The sequence below is a fragment of the Grammomys surdaster genome, unplaced genomic scaffold (assembly GCF_004785775.1).
Source record: "Grammomys surdaster isolate TR1022 unplaced genomic scaffold, NIH_TR_1.0 118197, whole genome shotgun sequence".
Taxonomy (NCBI): Eukaryota; Metazoa; Chordata; class Mammalia; order Rodentia; family Muridae; genus Grammomys; species Grammomys surdaster.
In genome coordinates, this window is record NW_021614646.1 from 1 (window position 1) to 5,963 (window position 5,963).

A 5,963-nucleotide genomic window follows, 5' to 3' on the forward strand; every position below is an offset into this window, starting at 1 on the left:
TTTTCTTTCTTTTTTTTTTTTTTTTTTTTGGTTTTGAGTTTTTCGAGACAGAGTTTCTCTGTATAGCTCTGGCTGTCCTGGAACTCACTCTGTAGACCAGGCTGGCCTCAAACTCAGAAATCCACCTGCCTCTGCCTCCCAAGTGCTGGGATTAAAGGTGTGCGCCACCACTGCCCGGCATCTTTCTTTTTTTAAAAGAAAAATTTTGATAGTATAGTGATATTTTATTCTTCATTTGAACTTTAACATAATTTTTTGATGTCCTTTTTCTTCTAACACAATTCTTATTTGAGAAACCCCTTTAAGTTTTAATTAAAATAATAATAACTAAATTAAAAATATTTTTTAAAATTATAATAACTTAAAATTTTAATAGTATTTTGTTGGGTGCCTGGAAATTAAAAATTTTGAAATAATTACATTTTTTTAAGGTGTGGCAAATTGTGTGTTGGCTCTTGGGTTTGAGAAGATGGAGAAGGGATCCCTTGGAACAAAAGTGAGTAGTTTATAGTTATTTTGGAATTGTTTTAACATTATGAGAAAACTGTCCATCTGACTGTCATAAATATAATTGGTTAGTAAGCAACATAAAGTTTGATTTGATGTTTAAAGATACATATATTTTAAGATTTATGTGTGTACGTGTGTATATGCCTCTCTGTGTGTATGTGTGTGTGTGTGTGCTTGTATGCTGCATGCGTGTGTTTGGGTCCCTCAGAGGCCATAAGAGGGTATGAAATCCCCTGGATTTGGAATTATCTGGCCTTACAATGTGGCAGGTAACAGAATTTGAGTTCTCCAGAAGAGTAGCAAGAGCTCTAAACTGCTGAGCCATCTCTCCAGCTCATGATTTGACATTTTATTTCATGATTACAGGGTCTCCTGAAGCCCAGACTAGCCTCAAACTCACTTTGTAGTTGAGGATGCTCTTGAACTTCTGACTCTCTTCTCTCCAGGCAGGTTCCTTGTTACTTTAACAAAAACAACTTGCTGTTTTGTGTCCGGACCTTATGCAGGTCTCTGACTGACTGAGGTTCAGCCTCCTGCTTGGCCTTCATTCTGTTTTCTGTTTGTCTGATTTATCTCCTTCAGATCACGTAGTACTACTTCCCACTCTTTAGGTATGCTCTGCACAAAAGCCACAGTTCCTTCTCAAGGAAGCAAGAGTTACTCTTTTGAGCAGGAAGGAGAGCCTGTTGGTGTGCTGGCTCAGTGGGCTGCCAAGCCTGCTGATCTGAGGGTGATCTTATGGTAAGAAAGAACTGATTCCTGCAAGTTGTCATCTGACCTTTGTTGATGTGCCCTGGTTTGCTCATGCACACTCACCCCCACCCCACACACCAAGTAAATATGCTTTTAAGGAATGCTTGCTTCACTGAGAGAACTAGTTGCAGCAGTTGGAACTTGCAGTGGTCCACTGGCACATTTTACTATTGAGTACAACTGAATTTTAAATTTAATTTTAATTAATTTGAAGTTAAATTAATACTCTGTTCCTTATTGAAAAACTTTTGAGTGAATTTGGGATAACTTAGGCCTGTAAATCTATGTATTTGTTTATTTATTTATTTATTTTTAAAGATTTATTTATTTTATGTATATGAGTACACTATCACTGTCTTCAGACACACCAGAAGAGGGCATCAGATCCCCTTACAGATGGTTGTGAGCCACCATGTGGTTGCTAGGAATTGAACTCAGGACCTGTGGTAGAGCAGTCAGTACTCTTCACCACTGAGCCATCTCTCCAGCCCTGTAAATCAACTTTTAGAACTATAATTTTTATGAAATATAAATGTAATGAGCATGAAATATTCCCAGTGAAAACTGATTTATAAATTGGGATGTGTCTTAGGTATAAAATATATGCAGTATTTCAAAGACTTAATTTGATAAAAGAATATAACTCAGGAGGCAGAGGCAGGTAGATCTCTTGTGAGTTTGAAGCCAGCTTAGTCTATACCGTGAGTTCCAGGACAGCCAGGGCTCACCCTGCCTGAAAAAAGTAAAATATCTCCCATTCTTACATTGATTACTTGTTGAAATGAATGTTAATATGTTTTTTAAGTAAATAAAATATATTAAAGTTTTTCAAAATTATATTTGTGAAGGTGGGGAAAAGTACATTGTTGGGATGGTTGCTCAGAGGTCAGTGGCTATGGTGGCATTCCTTGCAGGAATCAGTTCCCTCCTTTTATTATGAGGTTCCCAGGAATTAAACTCAGTTGGCAAGTGCCTTTACTCCCCACCCCCCCTGTACCCGAGCCCAGCCCCATCAAGGTTTAATTGGAGTTTTAGGTAAAAGCCTAGACTCCTCCAGCTACAGTGGTCCCGGCTGGGTGATGGACCCTCCACATACCACTTACACAGATGAGTAGTGAGGGAAAGTGGAGAGATTTATTCAACAAGGCCACACCGGGACGAGGAAGAGATCAAAAGATGCCGGCACCTCAAGTCCATCTTCAGGGTGCTGCCAGGATTCTTAGTTGTAAACAGAGGGCAAGAGGTTTACATAACTAAGCAGCTCTGGAGGACGTGTGCCTGCCCATCATCTGTCCTGCAGCATGGTCCCAAGGTGCTTCAATGACATTCTTTAAATATTTTTGTTAGTGTATGTGAGTGTGTGTGAGTGTATGTGTATGTATGTGTGTGTGTGTGTGTGTGATGCATGTGTGGGAGGGTGGGTGTGCACATGCCATGGTTTAGGTTTGGAGGTTAGAGGACAACTTTCAGGCATTGGGTCTCTCCTTCCCAGGTGGGTTCTGGGGATTGAACTCAGGCCGGCAGATGCTATGTTATCCTTATCTGGCTTAGCTCTGCATCTGAAATCCCCAGTTACACTCCTGCTCTGGGTGTCTGTTCTCACTGCCCCATCTGCCCAGACTGTTCTTTCTTTAGCCCTTCACAGCCCCACCTAAGCTTCTGACTGTTGTCATGAGCTCTGGTTTCCCACTCAGTTTTTATCTATTCTGGGTTTATAGAATCATATTTGCAGATTGATTGAGTCTCCTCGTTTGTCCCTCTCTCCCCAATCCGAATGCCTAGTGAACAGAACCTTAGGCTGGCATGTTCACACCTTTATTCTCTGCATTTAGTTACAGCTAAGTAGTGGAGAGTGGAGGCTTGGTAAACCTGTTTTTTGTTTTTTTTTTTTTAATTAATTAATTTATTTATTTATTTTATTTATTTTTCGAGACAGGGTTTCTCTGTATAGCCCAGGCTGTCCTGGAACTCACTCTGTAGACCAGGCTGGCCTCGAACTCAGAAACCCGCCTGCTTCTGCCTCCCAAGTGCTGTGATTAAAGGCGTGCGCCACCAACGCCCGGCTGGTTTTGTTTTTTTAATTCACTGGGTAGAGAGATAGCTCATTAGTTAGGAAGTACTGCTACTTTCCCTGAGGACCTGCATTTGATTCCCAGCATCTACATGGTGGCTCACAACCATCTGAGATCACTAGGCACATATAAGGTGCACAAACATACATGTAGCCAAAATACCACCCATAGTTATAAATATTTTAAAATCCCAAGAGAAATGTTTAAATTCACACTTATTGTGTGCGTGTGTTCCCATGGCGTGGTGTGAAAGATGATGTCCAAGGACTACTTGCTGGGTCTGTTGTTCAATCATGTAAGCACCAAGGGATTAAACTCAGGTCATCAGCCCCTGTGGGAAGAGCCTTTACCCACTGACCCGTCTCTCTGGCTGTGGAAACATCTCTTAAAAGAATTAATAAGCCAAGCACAGTGATCTCGGCACTGGGGAGGCAGAGGTAGTCAGGTCTCTATGAGTTCTACATAATGAGTTCCATGACAGCCAGGACTATATAGAGAGTCCCTGTCTCAAAAACAAAAACTGGGAGAAAGAAAAAAGAAAATATCAAGTAGATATTTGTTTTAGAAACATTTAATCTAAAAATTGGGGTTTCTGTCCCGCCATGGATCAGTTCAGTTCCCGGATAAAAGACACACAGCACTTGTGTTTATGATAAGCCTTTAGTACACTAGAGCTGGGCAAATATCTACATTCCAGGTTATTAGAATCTACCTCCCCATCAATAACCCCAAGTTATAACTTGCCATGTTCCATCTGAGCTGCTCTTAACTCTGATTGGCCAGCCCTCACGGCCATGTTTTCGTGACTCACCTACCCCAAGGCAACTTCTCTCCTCCTCATGGTCTTGGTCTCTCCTCCCTTTCACTTCACCCTCAACCAGATAACTCCAAACCCACCTACCTCTAATCCCTCCAGAAATTGGCTGTTGCCAATTTTATTTAACCAGTAGTTTTAAATTAAGGAACAAGGTTTACACAACAAAAGCTTGTAAACATAATAATTCACTAGCAGGCCTAGACATCCCAGTATAGAATTTAGCATTACAATACATAGCAGCAGACCAAACCTCAACACACACGCACACACATCACAGACCCCCCCCCCAACTTCTTTTGTAAGGAAGAGGTTCATGACGGCCCTGCTTCTGGTACTAGCACGTTGGGGATTAGATGTATGTATGTATGTATATTTGTTTGTTTAGAGAGACAGGGTCCTGCATGTCTCAAACTGGCCTCTGACTTGCTATGTAACTAAGGCTTAAGTCTTAAACTCTTGACCTTCCTGCCTCTACCTCCCAAGTGGTGGGGCCACTGTACCCATATTTTCATGTTTTCCTGCTACAAAGTATTTCTTGATGATTTTATTCACATTGCCCATTTTGGTTTACGGTGCTCTCAGGATAAGCAAATGTCTTGACAATAGTGACTATATACAGAGTCCCTATCTCAAAAACAAAAACTGGGAGAAAGAAAAAAGAAAAAAAAAATCAAGTAGGTATTTGTTTTAGTAACATTTAATCTAAAAATTGGGGTTTCCGTCCCGCCTTGGATCAATTCAGTTCCCAAGTTGTAAGAGTTGCATTTATGTCAGCTGCTCATTAAATTTTATTTTTCTCTCTAAGTATTCAGATCGGACTCATCCAATTGACAAACATCTTGATATCTTGATCAATAAGCATGGATTATCTGCCCATCCAGTTGCTGCTCAGCTGTTTGGGTCTGCTGGGAAAGAACATATGGAAAAATATGGTATGTTAAAAAAACACCGTTTAGAGAAGTGGTTCTTAACCCGGGGGTCTCAGCCCCTTGGGGGAAGTCAAGCAACCTTTTCCAGGGATCACCTAAGACTATCCTGCATGTTAGATATTTACATTATGATTCATAACAGCAGCAAAATTACAGTTATAAAGTAGCAACAAAACTAATTTTATGCTTGGGGGTCACAATACCATGATGAACCATATTAAAGGGTCACAGCAGTAGGAAGATTGAGAATCCCTTCTTTAGAGGCGGCGTGATGGCTCATGCTAATTTCAGCACAGAAGCATTTGAATCACCTTGAGTTCAAGGCCAGCTTGGTCTACATAATGAGTTCTAGGTCAGCCAAGCATGTATAGTGAGATCCTGCCTCAGAATAACAACAAAAACACCACCTTTCAGGCTTATTACTACTTATGTTCATGCAATAAGAAGCAGCAGGTATTTGTTAGGACATGGGAAGATATTGGGACATTTAAGATATAAAATATTTTTGAAAAGATTTATTTTTATTTTTTTATGGGTGTGGTGTTTTGCCTGTGTATCACATGCATGCCTTGTACCCTTGGAGGACAGAGAGGCATCAGATCCTCTGGATCTGGAGTTATGAGTGATTGTCACCTACTACATGGGTGCTGGGAATTGAACCTGGGGCTATACAAGCCCTCTACCAACTGAGCTACGTTCACAGATCCCCTCCCCTGCCTCTTTTGTGAGGCCCTGCTCCTGATACTAGCACCTCGGGGATTAGACTCCAGCATGGGAGGGTTGGAGAGATGGCTCAGCGGTTAAGATTTCAGCATGAGATGTTGGTCAGGACACCAGCATTCCGTTCACTGCCTCCCTCCTGTAGAGGCCCTGTCTCCTAGC

At 41.3% G+C, this 5,963-nt stretch overlaps 1 long non-coding RNA gene across 1 annotated transcript; it reads left to right on the top strand.

The window, feature by feature from the left end:
* The first annotated feature begins 429 nt into the window (after positions 1-429).
* On the top strand, positions 430-5,085 carry LOC114635814. Its single transcript, XR_003713530.1, has 2 exons — positions 430-496; positions 4,958-5,085. It is a non-coding gene; the product is annotated as an uncharacterized LOC114635814 (long non-coding RNA).
* Positions 5,086-5,963: the final 878 nt, after the last annotated feature.